At 43.7% G+C, this 20,891-nt stretch overlaps 1 protein-coding gene and 1 pseudogene across 15 annotated transcripts in view; both read left to right on the top strand.

Annotated features, from left to right (window-relative positions):
- SRPK2 (SRSF protein kinase 2) overlaps positions 1-20,891 on the top strand; it is a 297,326-nt gene that overhangs the window by 29,710 nt on the left and 246,725 nt on the right. The gene's annotated exons all lie outside the window — the stretch shown is intronic.
- LOC116809412 (small integral membrane protein 12-like) lies at positions 16,813-17,212 on the top strand (annotated as a pseudogene).

Raw genomic sequence — 20,891 nt, 5'->3', positions numbered from 1 at the left:
GCCGGGTGCGGTAGATCATTCCTGTAATCCTAGCACTTTCGGAGGCTGAAGCGGGCGAATTGCCTGAGGTCAGGAGTTCAAGACCAGCCTGGGCAACATGGTAAAACCCTGTCTCTACTAAAATAAAAAAAATTAGTCAGGCTTGATGGTGCACGCCTATAGTCCCAGCTACTTGGGAGGGTAAGGCATGAGAATCATTTGAACCTGGGAGGCAGAGGTTGCAGTGAGCCGAGATGGTGCCACTGCACTCCAGCCTGGGGGGCAGAGTGAGAGTCTGTCTCAAAAAAAAAAAAAATTAAAAAAATTGGTTTGTCAGTTCCATAGTGCATTGTTTCAGGCATCTCTTTGAAAAATTATTAATGTAAATATTTTTAGGCATTGTAATTTTCAAATCAGTCTTAGAATATGGAGACTAAAAGGATAGGAACAAGAAGGAGCATCTAGATGACATGATTGAATGCATTAAACTTGTGTATGTTGTAACATACAACTGTCATTCAACTTTGTGAACATATAGTGTGGGTACCTGTATCCCCCAAACTCCTGAAATTTAGATGTGTCTCTGGATGGACTGTGTGTGTTGGGCAGGTTTAGTAGATAGGGTGGGAGAAAGGGTAAGGAAAGACTGTAAGCTAGGAATAACATCCCCAGGAAGCCGAAGTTTCATTGAGATGTAGTAGAGATAAGATGGATAATTTACTTAAAAGAAATTCCTGGCACTTGACAGTTCTACTTCTGTGGCTGGGTGCATCGTTTGGTCACCAGGTGCTGTCATTGCTTCTAACATCCAGGGTACAAAGTTTGCCACTGTGTTTAATGCCAGCTAGCTACTTTGGTCACTTTTGTTGTTGTTGTTTTTTGAGACGGAGTCTCGCTCTTGATGCCCAGGCTGGAGTGCAGTGGCGCGATCTTGGGTCACTGCAACCTCTGTTTCCCGGGTTCAAGCGATTCTCCTGCCTCAGCCTCCTGAGTAGCTGGGATTACAGGCGTGTGCTACCACTCGTGGCTAATTTTGTATTTTTAGTACAGACGGGGTTTCTCTGTGTTGGTCAGGCTGGTCTCGAACTCCTGACCTCAGGCGATCCGCCTGCTTCAGCCTCCCAAAGTGCTGGGATTACAGGCGTGTGCCACTGTGCCCAGCCTTCAGTCACTTTTATGGGGAATCTTATCCTGTTGATTATTTTTATTTCTAGAATATCCTATTCATAGTTTTTTGGGGGGATTGGGCATGATGTATTTTATCCTAAAATAAGATGTTACTGAATGTTAATTGCAGAATTAATGTAAAATTGACTACGTCTTTCACAGATGAAATACATCGTGTATAGCTGTGGGCCTGAAAATGTGTGGAGTGGCCTGGACTTTACAGAGCACCTGGATCGCTTTTCAGCCTTACTTTGTAGTAGCAGAATGCTTTGTGAAATAAAATCTTGTGTAGGCCGGGCACAGTGGCTCACACCTGTATTCTCAACACTTTGAGAGGCCAAGGTGGCTGAATCACTTGAGGTCAGGAGTTCGATACCAGCCTGGCCAGCATGGTGAAGCCCTGTCTGTAGTAAAAATACAAAAAATTAGCTGGGCCTGGTTGCATGCGCCTTTAATCCCAGCTACTCGGGAGGCTGAGGCAGGAGAATTGCTTGAACCCAGCAGGCGGAGGTGGCAGTGAGCTGAGATTGTGCCATTTCACTCCAGCCTGGGCAACAGAGCGAGACTCTGTCTCAAAAAAAAAAAAAAAAATAAAAAAATAAATAAATAAATAAATAAATGTTGTGTATAACTCTATTATGTATAAAGCGGAAAAGGTGGCTCTACTCTCAGAGAATTGGCAGATGAGAGCTTGGTCCTTGCCGCCTGGCCTTCCCCTTGTCCACTGGGGTGCTCCCCAAGGCAGCTTTGAAGAACACAGTTTGAAGTCCATTGTCCTAAACCATTCCATGTTTTCACTGAGGGAAAAATGAAGGACTGAAGGAGCCTGAGTTTTGTTTTTTTTTTTTTTTTTTTTGAGATAGAGTTTTGCTTTGTCACCCAGGTTGGAGTGCAGTGGCACGATCTCAGCTCACTGCTACCTCTGCCTCCCAGGTTCAAGCGATTCTCATGCTTCAGCCTCCTGAATAGATGGGATTGCAGGCGTGTGCCATCACGCCTGGCTAATTTTTTGTATTTTTAGTAGAGACGGGGTTTCATCATGTTGGCAGGCTGGTCTTGAACTCCTGACCTCAAGTGATCTGCCAACCCTGACCTCTTTAAGTGCTGGGATTACAGCCTTGAGCCGCTGTGGCCAGCAGAGCGTGGCTCTTGATGAAAGTCACTTATCTTTTTAGTGCCTTAGCCAGTTTAGAGTGCTGGATTAGAGTCCTGGATGCTGATTCAGTGGTCTTTTGTACTACCATTAAGCTGCAGGATGACAAGCCCTTCTGGGACTGACACAGAAAATAGTTTCTAGTCCTCAAAGAGAGATTATTGTAAGAACCTTACTTTTAACTCCTTCCTTTGCTGGGAGGAAAAGTAAAAAGTAAAAAAATTTTTTTTTCTCTGAAGAGACCCTTAACAGGTCACATGGACCTGCATGGGTTTTATCATGTGCATCTATGAGAGTGGGATGGAAGATGCTTTATATAGAAAATCTTAGAATACAGGAAAACAGTTTTTTTAAAAAAGCAATAAGGCCATGTTTTTTACTTTAGCTTTAAAAACTTTTTAAAAATTTTTCAGTAGCTAGAAGGCTGCCTTTAAATATTCTTTGTAGTAACTAGCACCCTGTAGGCATGACCAGTAATAGAAATAATCTCTTTTCCTTGGCTCCACTGATGCCCATTGCCTCTTCTTTGTGATCGGTTAAATGTACACTTTAGATGATTCTAAGCTTTGTAACTGTACTCTCTTTAAGTTTTAAATCCCATTACTGAAAAGTGTATACAGTTTGGCTGTCAACAACATGTGTTTATCCTATGGAAATTTTTTTCAATAAATATATTGGTAAATTTTTTGGAGATTTTCTGCAGTTTGAAAAAACTTGAAGATGAACTGTGTACCCTAGAAATATTAAAAAACATTAAAAAGGTATGTTATGAATGCTTAAAATATTTGTAGATGCTAGCCTGTTTTATCATTTACCAACATAAAATGTACACAAAATGTGTGTGTGTACAGACTGTATATGGCACTATTTGCAGTCAAGAGAAATGCAACATAAAGGTGCAGTGTTAAATCATAACTGCATGGAATAATGGTAGTATATGCCGTACTGCTGTAATAACTTTGTAGCTACCTCCTGTTGCTTCTGCAGTGAGCTCAAGTGTTGGAAGTATCCCTGTGATGCCCTGTGACTGGCCAGGTGTGGTTGCTCATGCCAGTAATCCCAGCACTTTGGGAGGCTGAGGTGGGTGGATTGCTTGAGCCAAGGAGTTCGAGACCAGCCTGGGCAACATGGTGAGACCCCCCCATCTGTATAAAAAATACAAAAATTAGCTGGGTATAGTGGTGCGTGCCTATAGTCCCAGCTACTCAGGAGGCTGAGGCGGGAGGATTGCTTGACCCTAGGAGGCCGAGGTTGCAGTGAGCCAATATCATGTCAGTACACTGCAGCCTGGGTGACAGAGCCAGAACCTGTCTCAAAAACAAAAGAAAACAAAGCCCTGTGATGCCAGTTATCTCCATGTGGGTAGCTCTTCTCCAGTAAATTGCATATCTTGGTAAAAAGTGATCTCTGCCAGGTGTGGTGGCTTATACCTGTAATACCAGCACTTTGGGACACCCAGGTGGGAGGAGCATTTGAGCTCAGGAGTTCGAGACTAGCCTAAAAAAATGTAAAAAAAAAAAAAAAAGTGATCTCATATTTTTCTTACATAAATTTCACTATGTTTAGTGCAAGTCTGTAAACTCTGAATAACACCATAGGACTCATGGAGTGACACTAGTGATGCTGGAAGTGCTCCCAGGAAGGAGAGAAATGTCATGATGTTACAAGAAAAAGTCAAATTGCTTGATATGCATCTTAGAATGAGTGCATTCTGTGTGGTTGCCTGCCATTTAAAGATAAATGAATTCAGCATACATGACCATAGTGAAAAAAAAGGAAAGGAAATTCATGAAGCCGTTGTTGCAGCTATACCAGCAGGCATGAAAATCTCACACTTCTTGTGAAATATTCTTTTATCTTGTATTGAAAATGCAGCTTTTATGTTGGTGCAGGATTGCAGTAAGAAAGGCATACCTGGCTGGGCCTGGTGGCTCACGCCTGTAATCCCAGCACTTTGGGAGGCCGAGGCGGGCGGATCACGAGGTCAAGAGTTCGAGATCAGCCTGGTCCAATATGGTGAAACCCTGTCTCTACTAAAAATACAAAAATTAGCTGGTTGTGGTGGTGCATGCCTGTAGTCCCATCTGCTTGGAAGGCTGAGGTAGAAGAATTGCTTGAGCCCAGGAGGCAGAGGTTGCAGTGAGCCAGGATCACGCCACTGCATTCCAGCCTGTGTGACAGGGTGAGACTCCGTCTCAAAAAGAAAAAAAAAGAAAAAAAAAAGAAAAGGCATACCGGTAGATGCTAATACAATTAGAGAAAAAGCAAAGTGACTGTATGACAACTGTAAAGCAAAAGAGGAAGGATCTAAAGCTATAGAATTTAATTCCAGCAAAAGATGGTTTGATAATTTTAGAAAGAGGTTTGCCTTAAGAAATGTGGAGATAACAGGAGAAGCCACTAAGTGGCAGCATATGAGCTCCCAGACACCATTAAGAAAATCATTAGGCCTGTTGTGGTGGCCTACGCCTGAAATCCCAGCACTTTGGGAGGCCGAGGTGGGCAGATCACAAGGTCAAGAGATCAAGACTATCCTGGCCAACATCATGAAACCCCGTCTCTACTAAAAATACAAAGATTAGCTGGGCGTGGTAGTGTGCGCCTGTAGTCCCAGCTACTTGGGAGGCTGAGGCAGGAGAATCACTTGAACCCTGGAGGCAGAGGTTGCAGTGAGCCAAGATGGCGCCATGCACTCCAGCCTGTCAACAAAGCGAGACTCCGTCTAAAAAAAAAAAAAAAGAAAAAAAGAAAAAAAGAAAATCATTGAGCAGAAAGGCTATCTGCCTGAATAGTTTTTTTTTTTTTTTTAATTAAAAGATAGAGTTTTGTTCTCCCAGGCCAGAGTGAAGTGGCATGATGACTCACTCCAGCCCTGACCTGCTAAGCTCACATGATCCTCCCATCTCAGTCCCCCAAGTAGTTGAGACTGCAGGTACACGCCACCACGCCCAGCTAATTTTTAAATCATTTTGTGGAGACTCAGTCTCCCTATGTTGCCCAAGCTGGTCTTCGATTCTCCTGCCTTGGCCTCCCAAAGTGTTGGGATTACAGATGTGAGCCATTGCACCTGGCTTAAATATATATATACGTATATATACGTATATATATACACATATCTATATATATACACATATATATACACGTATATATACACGTATATATATATACGTATATATGTGTATATATATACGTATATATATACGTGTATATATATATATACGTATATATACGTGTATATATATATGTATGTGTATATATATACGTGTATATATATATATGTATGTGTATATATATATTTTTTTTGCTCTTGTTGCCCAGGCTGGAAATGCAGTGGTGCAGTCTTGGCTCATTGCAATCTCCGCCTCCTGGGTTCGAGCGATTCTCCTGCCTCAGCCTCCCGAGTAGCTTGGATTACAGGCACCCGCCACCACACCTGGCTAATTTTCTGTATTTTTTGTAGAGATTGGGTTTCACAGTATTGGCCAGGCTGGTCTCCAGCTCTTGATCTCAGGTGATCCACCCGCCTCAGCCTTCCGAACTGTTGGGATTACAGGCATGAGCCACTGTGCCTGGCCCTAAATGCAAGATGGAAGTGCCCCATTAGATGGAAGTGCCCCATTCTGGAAAAAAATTGCCATAGAGGACATTAATCCAATTTGTAAGGAAAAGAAGTAAGCATCAGGATTTAAGGCGGGAAGGGATGGGCTAACTCTATTCTTTTGTGCAAATGTAGTCAGGTTTATGATCAGGATTGCCCTTGTCTGTAAAGCTGCTAACCTTGAGCCTTGAAGGGAGAAGAGAAATACTGGCTGCCAGTCCTTTGGTTGTACAAGAAGTCCTGGACAATGAGAACACTTTTTTGGGTTGATTCCATTGATGCTTTGTCCCTGGAGTCAGGAAATACCTAGCCAGTGAGAGATTGCCTTTTAAAGTTCTTTTGATTTTGGACAATGCCCCTGGCCATCCAGAACCCCACGAGTTCAGCGCAGAAGGTGTGGAAGTAGTTTACTTGCCCCCAAACACAATGTCTCTAGTTTAGCTTCTACATCAGGGAGTCTTAAGGACCTTTAAGACTCGGCCAGGCGCTGTGGCTCTCCCCTGTAACCCCAGCACTTTGGGAGGCCAAGGCAGGTGGATCATGAGGTCAGGAGTTTGAGACCAGCCTGGCCAACATAGTGAAACCCTGTCTCTACTAAAAATACGAAAAAAATTAGCTGGGCATGATGGCGGGTACCTGTAATCCCAGCTACTTGGGAGGCTGAGGTAGGAGAAGCACTTGAACCCGGGAGGTGGAGGTTGCAGTGAGCCAAGATCACGACACTGCACTCCAGCCAGGGTGACAGTGCAAGACTCTGTCTCAAAAAAAAAAGACTCGTTACACATGGTATGCTATGGAAAGGCTTTTCAGTGCAGCAGAAGAGAACTCGATAGAGAGACCATCATGAATGTCTGGGTTATACCACTGAAGATACCATTGTTACAGAAAAAGCAATGAAAACCATCAGGCTTGAAACAAAGTCCTGCTGGAGAAGACTGTCCAGATGTGCATGACTTCACAGGATTTTTATTAAAAATTATTTTATTATTTTTTATTATACTTTAAGTTCTAGGGTACATGTGCACAACATGCAGGTTTGTTACATATGTATACATGTGCCATATTGGTGTGCTATACCCATCAACTCGTCATTTACATTAGGTATTTCTAATGCTATCCCTCTCCCAGCCCCCCACCCCACAACAGGCCCCAGTGTGTGATGTTCCCCACCCTGTGTCCATGTATTCTCATTGTTCAGCTCCCACCTACGAGTGAGAGAACATGTGGTGTTTGGTTTTCTGTCCTTGTGATAGTTTGCTGAGAATGATGGTTTCCAGTTCATTCATGTCGCTGCAAAGCACATGAACTCATCCGTTTTTATGGCTGCATAGTATTCTATGGTATATATGTGCCACATTTTCTTAATCCATTCTATCATTGGTGGACATTTGGGTTGGTTCTAAGTCTTTGTTATTGTGAATACTGCGGCAATAATAAACATAGGTGTGCATGTGTAGTATGCATAGTAGCATTATTTATAATCCTTTGGCTATATACCCAGTAATGGGATCGCTGGGTCAAATGGTATTTCTAGTTCTAGATCCTTGAGGATTCACCACACTGCCTTCCACAATGGTTGAACTAATTTACACTCCCACCAACAGTGCAAAAGCGTTCCTATTTCTCCATGTCCTCTCCAGCATCTGTTGTTTCCTGACTTTTTAATGATTACCATTCTAACTGGTGTGAGATGGTATCATTGTGGTTTTGATTTGCATTTCTCTGATGGCCAGTGATGATGAACATTTTTTCACATGTCTGTTGGTTGCATAAATGTCTTCTTTTGAGAAGTGTCTGTTCATATCCTTTGCCCACTTTTTGATGGGGTTGACTTTTTCTTGTAAATTTGTTTTAAGTTCTTTGTAGATTCTGGATATTAGCCCTTTGTCAGATGGGTAGATTGCAGAAATTTTCTCCCACTCTGTAGGTTGCCTGTTCACTCTGATGGTAGTTTCTTTGATTTGTTTGTTTATTTATTTTTATTTTTTATTATACTTTAAGTTCTAGGGTACATGTGCACAACATGCAGCTTTATTACATATGTATACATGTGCCATGTTGGTGTGCTGTACCTGTTAACTCATCATTTACATTAGGTATATCTCCTAGTGCTATCCCTCCCCTCTCCCCCCACCCTACGACAGGCCCTGATGTGTGATGTTCCCCATCCTGTGTCCAAGTGTTTTCATTGTTCAATTCCTACCTATGAGTGAGAACATGCAGTGTTTGGTTTTCTGTTCTTGCGATAGTTTGCTGAGAATGATGATTTCCAGCTTCATCCATGTCCCTACAAAGGACATGAACTCATTCTTTTTTACGGCTGCATAGTATTCTGTGGTGTATATGTGCCACATCTGCTTAATCCAGTCTATCACTGATGGACATTTGGGTTGGTCCAAGTCTTTGCTATTGTGAATAGTGCCACAATAAACATACATGTGCATGTGTCTTTATAGCAGCATGATTTATAATCCTTTGGGTATATACCCAGTAATGGGATGATGAGGTGAAATGGTATTTCTATTTCTAGATCCTTGAGAAATCGCCACACTGTCTTCCACATGGTTGAACTAGTTTACAGTAGTCCCACCAACAGTGTAAAAGTGTTCCTATTTCTCCACATCCTCTCCAGCACCTGTTGTTTCCTGACTTTTTTTTTTTTTTTTGAGACGGAGTCTTGCTCTGTCACCCAGGCTGGAGTGCAGTGGCGTGATCTCGGCTCACTGCAAGCTCCGCCTCCCAGGTTCATGCCGTTCTCCTGCCTCAGCCTCCTGAGTAGCTGGGACTACAGGCGCCTGCCACCGCGCCCGGCTAATTTTTTGTATTTTTAGTAGAGACAGGGTTTCACCATGTTAGCCAGGATGGTCTCGATCTCCCAACCTCGTGATCCGCCTGCCTCGGCCTCTCAAAGTGCTGGGACTACAGGCATGAGCCACTGCGCCTGGCTGTTTGTTGACTTTTTAATGATTGCCATTCTAACTGGAGTGAGATGGTATCTCATTGTGGTTTTGATTTGCATTTCTCTGATGGCCAGTGATGAACATTTTTTCATGTGTGTGTTGGCTGCATAAATGTCTTCTTTTGCGAAGTGTCTGTTCATATCCTTCGCCCACTTTTTGATGGGGTTGTTTGATTTTTTTTCTTGTAAATTTGTTTCAGTTCTTTGTAGATTCTGGATATTAGCCCTTTGTCAGATAGGTAGACTGTAAAAATTTTCTCCCATTCTGGAGGTTGCCTGTTCACTCTGATGGTAGTTTCTTTTGCTGTGCAGAAGCTCTTTAGTTTAATTAGATCCCGTTTTTCAATTTTGGCTTTTGTTGCCAGGCGCTTTTGGTATCTTAGTCATGAAGTCCTTGCCCATGCCTATGTCCTGGATGGTATTGCCTAGGTTTTCTTCCTAGGGTTTTTATGGTTTTAGGTCTAACATTTAAGTCTTAAATCCATCTTGAATTAATTTTTGTATAAGGTGTAAGGAAGAGATCCAGTTTCAGTTTTCTACATATAGCTAGCCAGTTTTCCCAGCACCATTTATTAAATAGGGAATGCTTTCCCCGTTGCTTGTTTTTGTCGGATTTGTCAAAGATCTGATGGTTGTAGATGTGTGGTGGTATTTCTGAGGCCTCTGTTCTGTTCCATTGATCTATGTATCTGTTTTGGTACCAGTACCATGCTGTTTTGGTTACTGTAGCCTTGTAATAAAGTCTGAAGTCAGGTAGCGTGATGCCTCCAGTTTTATTCCTTTTGCTTGGGATCGTCTTGGCGGTGTGGGCTCTTTTTTGGTTCCATATGAACTTTAAAGTAGTTTTTTCCAATTCTGTGAAGAAAGTCATTGGTAGCTTGATGGGGATGGCATTGAATCTATAAATTACCTTGGGCCATATGGCCATTTTCACGATATTGATTCTTCCTATCCATGAGCTTGGAATGTTCTTCCATTTGTTTGTGTCCTCTTTCATTTCATTGAACAGTGGTTTGTCGTTCTCCTTGAAGAGGTCCTTCACATCCCTTGTAAGTTGGATTCCTAGGTATTTTATTCTCTTTGTAGCGATTGTGGATGAGAGTTCACTCCATGATTTGGCTCTCTGTGTCTTATTGGTATATAGGTGTATAAGAATGCTTGTGATTTCTGTACATTGATTTTGTATCCTGAGACTTTGCCGAAGTTGCTTATCAGCTTAAGGAGATTTTGGGCTGAGATGATGGGGTTTTCTAAATAGACAGTCCTGTCATCTGCAAACAGGGACAATTTGACTTCCTCTTTTCCTGATTGAATACCCTTTATTTCTTTCTCTTGCCTGATTGCCCTGGCCAGAACTTCTTTTTTTTTTTTTTTTTTTTGAGACGGAGTCTCGCTCTGTCACCCAGGCTGGAGTGCAGTGGCGCAATCTCGGCTCACTGCAAGCTCCGCCTCCCGGGTTCACGCCATTCTCCTGCCTCAGCCTCTCCGAGTAGCTGGGACTACAGGCGCCCGCCACCACGCCCGGCTAATTTTTTTGTATTTTTAGTAGAGACGGGGTTTCACCATGGTCTCGATCTCCTGACCTTGTGATCCGCCCACCTCGGCCTCCCAAAGTGCTGGGATTACAAGCGTGAGCCACCGCGCCTGGCCTGCCCTGGCCAGAACTTCTAACACTGTGTTGAATAGGAGTGGTGAGAGAGGACATCCTTGTCTTGTGCCTGTTTTCAAAGGGAATGCTTCCAGTTTTTGCCCATTCAGTATGATATTGGCTGTGGGTTTGTCATAAATAGCTCTTACTATTTTGAGGTACGTTCCTTCAATACTGAGTTTATTGAGAGTTTTTAGCATGAAGGACTGTCGGGTTACCTACAAAGGGAAGCCCATCAGACTAACAGCAGATCTCTCGGCAGAAACCCTACAAGTCAGAAGAGAGTGGGGGCCAGTATTCAACATTCTTAAAAGAATTTTCAACACAGAATTTCATATCCAGCCAAACTAAGCTTCATAAGTGCAGGAGAAATAAAATCCTTTACTGACAAGCAAATGCTGAGAGATTTTGTCACCACCAGGCCTGCCTTACGAGAGCTCCCGAAGGAAGCACTAAATATGGAAAGGAAAAGCTGGTACTAGCCACTGCAAAAAAAATTGTAAAAACCATGGATGCTATGAGGAAACTGCATCAATTAATGGGCAAAATAACCAGCCAACATCATAATGACAGGATCAAATTCACACATAACAGTATTAACCTTAAATGTAAATGGGCTAAATGCCCCAATTAAAAGACACAAACTGGCAAGTTGGATAAAGAGTCAAGACCTATCAGTGTGGTGTATTCAGGAGACCCATCTCACCTTCAGAGACACACATAGGCTCAAAATAAAGGAATGGAGGAAGATCTACCAAGCAAATGGAAAGCAGAGAAAAGCAGGGGTCAAGATCCTAGTCTCTGATAAAACAGACTTTAAACCAACAAAGAACAGAAGAGACAAAGAAGGCCATTACGTAATGGTAAAGGGATCAATTCAGCAAGAAGAGCTAACTATCCTAAATCTGTATGCACCCAATACAGGAGCACCCAGATTCATAAAGCAAGTCCTTAGAGACCTACAAAGAGACTTAGACTCCCACACAATAATAATGGGAGATTTTAACACCCCACTGTCAATATTAGACAGATCAACGAGACAGAAGGTTAACAAGGATATCCAGGACTTGAACTCACCTCTGCACCAAGCAGACCTAATAGACATCTACAGAACTCTCCACCCCAAATCAACAGAATATACATTATTCTCAGCACCACATCGCACTGATTCTAAAATTGACCACATGATTTATAGTCAAGGAAATCATGAAACAGATTGTAGATACGGCAAAAAAGGTGGGGGTTGGAAATATGAACGGTTTCCAGATATGGATTGAGAGAAATTCAAGAGCCAGTAGACATCACACCACGGGAATTATCAGATGACTTGATGGAAGTGAGTGCTTCCATACCACTGCCAGACGATGAGGAAGATGACATAGCAGCAGCGGTGCCATAAAACAAATTGACGTTAGACAATTAAGCAGAAGCGTTCTGATTATTGAAGACTGCTTTTGACGTCTTTTTTACTGTGAAGGTGATAAGCATGGAGACCTTTATGATGATCCACTTAATAAATAGTGTTGTGGCCTGGCGTGGTGGCTCATGCCTGTAATCCTGTCACTTTGGGAGGCCGAGGAGGGTGGATCATAAGGTCAGGACTTCGAGGCCATCCTCACTAACACAGTGAAACCCCATCTCTACTAAAAATAAAAACAATTAGCTGGACATGGTGGCATGCACTTGCAATCCCAGCTACTTGGGAGGCTGAGGCAGGTGAATCGCTTGAACCCGGGAGGCAGAGGTTGCAGTGAGCCAAGATCGCGCCATTGCACTCCAGCCTGGGGGACAGAGCGAGCCTCTGTCTCCAGAAACAAAAACAAAAACAAAAACAAAAACTATGGTTTGGATATGGTTTGTTTGACCTCTCCAAGCCTCATGTTGAAATTTGGTACCCCAGTGTTGGTGGTGGGGCCTGGTGTTTGGATTGTCGGGGGGTGGATCCCTCTTGAATGGCTTGAGGTGTCATTCTTGCTTCTTCTCACTCTTAGTTTCCAGAGAACTGGTTGTTGAAAAGAGCCTGGCACCTCCACCTCCACTCTTGCTTTCTCTCTCTCTCTCTCTCTGTGTGTTCTTAGCACCCCTTTCTTCCAGCATGGGTGGAAGCAGCCTGAGACCGTCACTGAAATTAGATGCTGGTGCCATGCTTGTTGTACGGCCTGCAGAACCATGAGCCACATACATCTCTTTTTTTTATATTAATAAATTACCCAGACTTAGATATTCCTTCTTTAGCAGCAAAAATAGACTAAGACAAATAGTAAATATATTTTCTCTTATGATTTTTTCTTTCTTTTCTTTTTTTTTTTTTTTCTGGGACAGGGTCTTGTTCTGTTGCCCAGGCTAGAGTGCAGTGGCATGACTTCGTGCTACTGCAACCTTTGCCTCCCAGGCTCAGGTGATCCTCTCACCTCAGATCCCCAAGTAGCTGAGACTGCAGGCACGAACCACCATGCCCGTCTAATTTTTGTGTTTTTAATAGAGACGGAGTTTCGTCATGTTCAGGCTGGTTTTGAACTCCTGAGCTCAAGTGATCCACTTGCTTCAGCCTTCCAAAGTGCTGGGATTACAGGTGTGAGCCACCACGCCTGGCCCCTTATGATTTTCTTAATAACGTTTTCTTTTGTTTAGCTTGTTTTATTGTAGGAATATTGTATATAATACATATAACATACAAAATATGTGTTAATCTACTGTTTATGTTATTGATAAGGCTTCTGGTTTTTGGGGAGTCAGAAGTTGTATGTAGATTTTTTTTTTTTTTGCGATGGAGTCTCGCTTTGTCACCCAGGCTGGAGTGCAGTGGCGTGATATCGTCTCACTGCAACCTTCGCCTCCCGGGTTCAAGCGATTCTCCTGCCTCAGCCTCTCGAGTAGCTGGGACTCCAGGCACACGCCAGCACGCCCAGCTAATTTTTGTATTTTTAGTAGAGATGGGATTTTACCATGTTGGTCAGGATGGTCTCGATCTCTTGACCTTGTGATACACCCACCTCGGCCTCCCAAAGTGCTGGGATTGTAGGCGTGAGCCACTGCGCCCGGCCTGTATGTGGATTTTTGACTGTGCAGCGATGGGGGTAGCATCCCTAATCCCTGCGTTGTTCAAGGATCAGTTGTGCTTCCCCTGTATGGGCAAAGGCTATCTTATTTACCAGAGATGTGACAGTTCCCATTTCTCCAAAGCCTCGTTTGTCTTTGAATCTTTTTTGTTTTGTTTTGTTTTTGTTTTTTTGTTTTTTGAGATGGAGTCTTGCTCTTGTTGCCCAGGCTGGAGTGCAGTGGCGTGATCTCAGCTCACCGTAACCTCCGCCTCCTGGGTTCAAGCAATTCTCTTGCCTCAGCCTCCCGAGTAGCTGGGATAACAAGCGCACACCACCACACCCGGCTATTTTTTGTATTTTTAGTAGAGATGGGGTTTCACCATGTTGGCTAGGCTGGTCCCGAACTCCTGACCTCAGGTGATCCACCCACCTCGGCTGGGATTACATCAGATCTAGAAATAGGGAAGAGATATTTATTGTTCATAGCAGGTCATCTCTATTTAGGTTTGTAATTTCAAACTAGAATAAAGGGACAGGGAGGAGACTAAGATGTGATGAAAGGAATGGAGGACTCCAGCAGTTTTTAAAAAAATTAGTGTTATTTGGCCGGGCGCAGTGGCTCACGCCTGTGATTGCAGCACTTTGGGAGGCCGAGGCAGGCGGATCACAAGGTCAGGAGATCGAGACCATCCTGGCTAACACAGTGAAACCCCATCTCTACTAAACAAAATACAAAAAATTAGCCGGGCATGGTGGCGGGCGCCTGTAGTCCCAGCTACTCGGGAGGCTGAGGCAGGAGAATGGCGTGAACCCAGGAGGCGGAGCTTGCAGTGAGCCGAGATCGCGCCACTGCACTCCAGCCTGGGCTACAGAAATAAGCGTTTCCTAAAAAAAAATCAAGTGATGGTTTACTATGAAAAGATTTAATAGTCTTAGTTGGGAGCTTTAGCTGATAAAGGAGAAGGGGGATATACATAAGGCCTTTACCATAGTGTTGTTAGGGTAGCAGATGCTTTGGGAGTACTAGCTGTCTCAGGGTCTTTCATTTCTCATATTTTGCCTCTACCACGTATCTTCCACAGGACCAGAGAAATCTCTGTTAAAGAAGAGATAATTGCATGTTTAACCCAAGGTTTTGAAAATTTTGGAAATAACTCTTCCTTCTTTTGGGTATTTAATATATCTAATAGAGATGCAGACTTACATTTCATTATGAAAAAGCAAATACAGGTTGTACTTGCCTTAATTTTAAGCTGAGTATATATGATATTGAACTGTGTGAAATTGTCTTTTTTTGCCCCAAACTATCAAATTTCATGTATTCATCTAAACTAACACAAAAAATAATATAGTGAGTAACGTTTATTACGTATTTATTGTGTATTGGGCATTCTGCTACGTACTTTAAATATGCATTTATCAGGTTTAATTGTCACAACACTCTAAATTGGGCTTAAACATTTTTTCAGCTGCGCAGATTCCATTTATCCTACTCGAAATGGGCCTCAGTTTTTGCGTAGGGATTATCTCTTGTCCATTTTTGGTTCACATTGTTTGGGTTTCTCTCTAGTTTCCTTCATGCTCCAGGATGGAGCACGGCCTATTTTACTTAGTGCTTTCCACTTTTCAGTTGGAGAGCCCACCTAGAGCTAATCTTAGGGCCTTTGCATGAGGATTCGGGAGAGGCTTTTGCTTTCTCCTATAAGCTTCAATGGAGAGGATGTGAAATAGAGGTGTTGAAGCCATTTTGTCACCATGCAGATCCTGAAAATGAACAGAGAACCAAGACTTGCCAAGAGTTAGAAACTCAATCCTGATGGTGATATTTATTTAATTTAATTTATTTATTTTAGAGTCTCACTGTGTCACCCAGGCTGGAGTGCAGTGGCATGGTCTCAGCTCACTGAAACTTCTGCCTTCCGGTTTCAGGTGATTCTCTTGCCTCAGCCTCCCAAGTAGCTGGACTACTGGCAGGTGCCACTACGCCTGGCTAATTTTTCTATTTTTTGTAGAGATGGGGTTTCACCATGTGGGCCAGGCTGTTCTCAAAACTCCTAACCTCGCGGGATCTGCCTGCCTCAGCCTCCCAAAGTGCTGGGATAACAGGCATGAGCCACCATGCTCGGCCCTGATGGTGATATTTAAACCCTAACTCAGGCTGTGTCTTACGCAGAGGCTGCCTCCTGGATGTTTAGTTATTTGTTTAAGCAGGGTTGAGTTGGATTTTCTATCACTTTTTTTTCTTGGAGACAGGTTCTCTCACCCAGGTTAGAACAAAGTGACATGATCATGGCTTACTGCAGCCTTGACCTCCCAGGCTTAAGCAGTCCTCCCACCACAGCCTCCTGAGTAGCTGGGACCACAAGTGTGCTCCACCATGCCTGGCTAATTTTAAAAAAATTTTTATTTTCTGTTGAGATGTGGTCTTGTAATGTTGCCCAGGCTGGTTTCAAACTCCTGAGCTTAAATGATCCTTCTGCCTCTGTTTGCCAAAGTGTTGGGATTACAGGCATGAGCCACGGTGCCTTGCTTGCTAATGAAAACAATTTTTTTTTTTTTTTCGTAGAGATGAGGTCTTGCCATGTTGCGCAGGCTAGTCTTGAACTCCTGGTCTCTAGCAGTCCTCCTGCTGTGGCCTCCCAAAGTGCTAGGATTATAGGCGTGAGCCACTGTGCCCCGCTGTATTTTTTGTTACTTAAAACTGAAAGAGCAACATTGTTGATCATAGCCAGATGGAAACAACTCAGATGTCAGTTGATGAATAAACGAAATGTAGAATATCCTTACAATGGAATATTATTCAGCAGTAAAAATAATGAAATACTGTTACATGCTACAACATGGATATATCTTGAAAACATTATACTAGATCAAAGAAGTCAGTCATGAAAGACCACATATTAATATGATTTAACTTATATCAAATATCTGGAATAGGCAAATTCATAGAGACAGAAAACAGATTTATGGTTACCTAGAGCTGGTGGGGAGGGGGAAATATGGGGAGTGCCTGCTGATGGGTATGTGTTTCTTTTTGGGGTGATAAAAATACTGTAAAATTGATTTTGGTAATGGTTGTACAGCTCTGTGAATATACTGAAGTCATTAAGTTGTGCACTTTAATTGGGTGAATTGTACATGTGAGTTATATATCTGACTGTAGTTGTTATTAAAAAACAACAGGAGGCCATGTGGGCTGCTAGGAGTAGCAATGTCTGTTCCCAGCCAGCAGGTAGAAACCAGGGCTGGACAGAGGAGTATGGGCTGTGCTGCAGATTATTTGTGGTACCCAACTGTTGCATAAAACAGGGTGTGATCTCTTGCATTGCTATGCATGAGTGGATTCCCAGTAAATTGTGCCAGGCTGCCTGATGATGTGTGGCTTGTGCTTTGGATTGTAGTGCTTACCTATGCAACGTAAGTCACATACCCTGTGGCCTTTGTGGCCAGGACTGTGGGGTACTACCTGGAGTGATTCGTTAGGGGAAAGGACCCACAGCCTGTGCAGGAGGAAAAAAGCATCTCAGAGTACAGGGTGGATGAGCTGGATGAGCTGCCGGGCAAGAGCCACGCACACCCAGGTGGTGAATCTTAAGGATAAGGTGGAATTTGCCGCATAGCTGTCCTGGACAGAAACTGCCCAGAGATGAATGAATGGAGGACATAGGGCTCTGTGGTCCCACCATACTTGGGGAGACCTGTGACTGGTCCTGTTACCATGTCAGCTTAGCCCCAAACCCATCTCTGATTGACTTTATTGCCTATTTTGGCCCATTCTTGCTCCACACAGCCACGTACATAATGGCTGCTCCTCGAAGGCCAGGCAGATGCAGCAGCTGTTGGGCCAGCAAAGAGGAAGGTCCTGGAATGTTCTGGCCTGAAGGCTGCATCTGTTGTGTGACAGCCACAACTGCTCAGGCTTCCTTGTCTCTGGGTGCACCGTGGGGAGGAGTGCTATGATAAGAACATTGGCTCTCAGTCTCCCTGGGGAGAAGTTTGGCCTCAAGTGGGATTTGGGCGTTGCCTTTAGGAAGGCTCTCTGCGTGTCTAGTTCCAGTTTGTGCTGGGAAGAATTAAAAAAGTCTGCCAGCTTCTTTAGTTTGCCCTGTCTTTTGTGCTGATTCTTTCTGAGATCCCCTCCTATCAGCTCAGGAATGGGATTCTGTGGAGAAGGAAAGTATTTTTCTGTTCCTTACTGCTTACCTTGGGGCATTCAGGAACAGGGGCCTGATGAATTTGCTTGAAAGCAGTCTGTAATCCCATCACTTCGGGAGGCCAAGGAGGGTGGATCGTTTGAGCTCAGGGGTTCGAGACCAGCCAGAGCAACGTGACAAAACCCTGTCTCCACCAAAAAACAACAACAACAAACTGGGCTGGTGGCATGCTTCTGTAATCCCAGCTACTTGGGAGGCTGAGGTGGGAGGATTGCTTGAGCCCAGGAGGTCAAGGCTGCAGTGAGCCATGATTGCACCACTGCATTCCAGCCTGGGTGACAGACAGAGACCCTGTTTCAAAAAAAAAAAAAAAAAAAAACAACAACAACACACACACACACACACAAAACAAAAGCATTACCCGGAATAATTCTAACAGCACTATTTTTCTCATTTTACAGATGAGGAACTGAGGCACAGAAATGTTCAGCAGCAGGCCCGTTGTTTAGAGCTGATAGGTTGTAGAGCTGAGATTTAAAACTACCAAGTCCAAGCTTACAACTGTGCTATCTTAATTTTTTCAACTAAGAGTCATCCTTATGGAACTTTGGAGTTGGGAGTTTTTTAGCAATTACTTAATCTAACCCTTTCATTTTACTGATGAGAAAATTGAACCTTAGATAATAAGGGATTTATGACTTAGTCTCAAAGACAGGCAGGTAAACAACTAGCAGTGACACAAGGTGGAATAGAATGTTAACCAATAGAGATACTGGCATTTACTGTGTGAAATTAAGGGAGGGATCATGTAATTCTGATGACTAGCCAAGAATTGTTTTTTTTTTTTTTTGAAATAGAGTCTCACTCTGTCACCCAGGCTGGAGTGCAGTGGTGCTATCTTGGCTCACTGCAACCTCCATCTCCTGGGTTCAAGTGATTCTCCTGCCTCGGCCTCCCAAGTAGCTGGGATTACAGGCATGCGCCACCACACCCAGCTAATTTTTGTATTTTTTTTTTTTTTTGAGACGGAGTCTCGCTATGTTGTCCAGGCTGAAGTGCAGCGGTGCAATCTCGGCTCACTGCAAGCTCTGCCTCCCGGGTTCATGCCATTCTCCTGCCTCAGCCTCCCGAGTAGCTGGGACTACAGGTGCCCGCCACCACACCCGGCTAATTTTTTTTTGCATTTTTAGTAGAGATGGGGTTTCACCTTGTTAGCCAGGATGGTCTCGATCTCCTGACCTCGTGATCCGCCCACCTCGGCCTCCCAAAGTGCTGGGATTACAGGCGTGAGCCACCAGGCCCGGCCTAATTTTTGTATTTTTAGTAGAGACTGGGTTTCACTATGTTGGCCAGGCTGGTCTCGATCCCCTGACCTCAAGTGATCTGCCCACCTTGGCCTCCCAGAGCGCTGGGATTACTGGTGTGAGCCACCATGCCCAGCCCCTAGTTGTATTAGCTATTTATTGCCACATTACAAGTTACTGTGAAGCATAGTGGTTTAATGCAACATTTATCATCTTAGTTTCTATGGGTTAAAAATTTGGAAGCAGTTTAGTGGGGTGGTTCTGGCTCAGGGTTGCAGTCATTTTGAAGGCTTGGCTGAGGCTGGAGGATCTGCTTCCAGGGTGTTGGCAGGAGGCCTTGCCTGTTGCTCTGTGGACCCCTTCTTGAATGTTCTCACAACATGTCAGCTGGCTTCATCAAGAGGGAGCAAGGAGGAAGCTGCGGTTACATTTTTATAACATACCCTTAGAAGTCCTCACACTGTCACTTCTGCTGCGTTTGTTAGAAGGGAGTTACTGGGTACAGCCCACACTCAAGGGAGAGTTCAGGTTCTGCCCTTTGAAGAGATGCAAATTAAGTAATTTGTGAACATATTTTTGAAACCACCACACTGGCTAAGCATATTGAGGAGGAGAAACGGTGGTGAAGAGTTAGAAGACCGGGATTCTAGACCCAGCTCTGCCTCTTGCTCCATAGGAAGGGAATGATTCATCCTTCCTGAATCTCTTATTTTCTCTAGGAAAATAGGGTCATCAAACTGCACAGCCTACTTTACAGTGGATTATAAAGGTGTCTTAGTCTGTTTACTGTTGCAGTAACTGAATTTCTGAGACTGAGTTATTTATTTATTCTTCTTTTTTTTTTTTTTTTGAGATGGAATCTTGTTCTTGTAGCCCAGGCTGGAGTGCAATGGCACAAACTTGGCTCACTGCAACCTCCGCCCCCCCGGGTTCAAGCGATTCTGCTGCCTCAGCCTCCCGAGTAGCTGGGATTATAGGTGCTGGCCACCACACCCAGCTAATTTTTTGTATTTTTAGTGGAGATGGGGTTTCACCATTTTGGCAAGGCTGGTCTTAAACTCCTGACCTCAGGTGATGCTCCTGCCTCGGCCACCCAAAGTGCTGGGATTACAGGTGTGAGCTACCGTGCCCGGCCAGTAATTTATTATTATTGTTATTATTATTTTTGAGATGGAGTGTAACTGTCACCTAGGCTGGTCTCAAACTCCTGACCTCAGGTGATTCGCCCACCTCAGCCTCCCAGAGTGCTGGGATTACAGGGGTGAGCCACTGGGCCTGGTCAAGACTGGGTAATTTATAAAGAAAAGGAATTTATTTCTTTCAGTTCTGCATGATGGGAAGGCCAAGGTCAAGGGAGTGCATCTAATGAGGACCTTCTTGCTGGTGGGGACTCTCCCAAGGTGGCCTAGAGTATCACATGGTTAGGGGGTGAGTGTGCTAGATCAGGTCTCTTCCTCTTATAAAGCCACCAGTCGCACTCCCAGGATAACCCATTAAAATTCGTTAACTCATTAATCCATGAATAGCTTCCATTCATGAGGGCAGAACCGTCATGACACAGTCACCTCTTAAAGACCTGCCTCATAATACCCACATTGGGGATTAAGTTTTAACGTAGTTTCAGATGGGATAAACATTCAAATCATATCATAAGGTGGTAGCAAATAGATAAAGCACGTAAGATAGGCTCTGTAAACTTTAATGTAGTATAGGGTTGGCTGGCAGACGTGGCTTCTTACCCTAATCCTGCTGTATAATGGCTTAATAGCCATGTACTCTGAACATGTTTAAGCTATCTTTGTGCCTCAGTTTTCTTATTTGTAAAATGGGATTAATTACAGCAACTATAGCACTTTGGGAGGCCAAGGTGGGCAGATCACTTGAGGTC

The sequence above is a fragment of the Hylobates moloch genome, unplaced genomic scaffold (genome assembly GCF_009828535.3).
Source record: "Hylobates moloch isolate HMO894 unplaced genomic scaffold, HMol_V3 SCAFFOLD_1, whole genome shotgun sequence".
NCBI lineage: Eukaryota > Metazoa > Chordata > Mammalia > Primates > Hylobatidae > Hylobates > Hylobates moloch.
The sequence above is the reverse complement of the archived record's forward strand: the minus strand, read 5'-3'. Positions and strand labels throughout refer to the sequence as shown.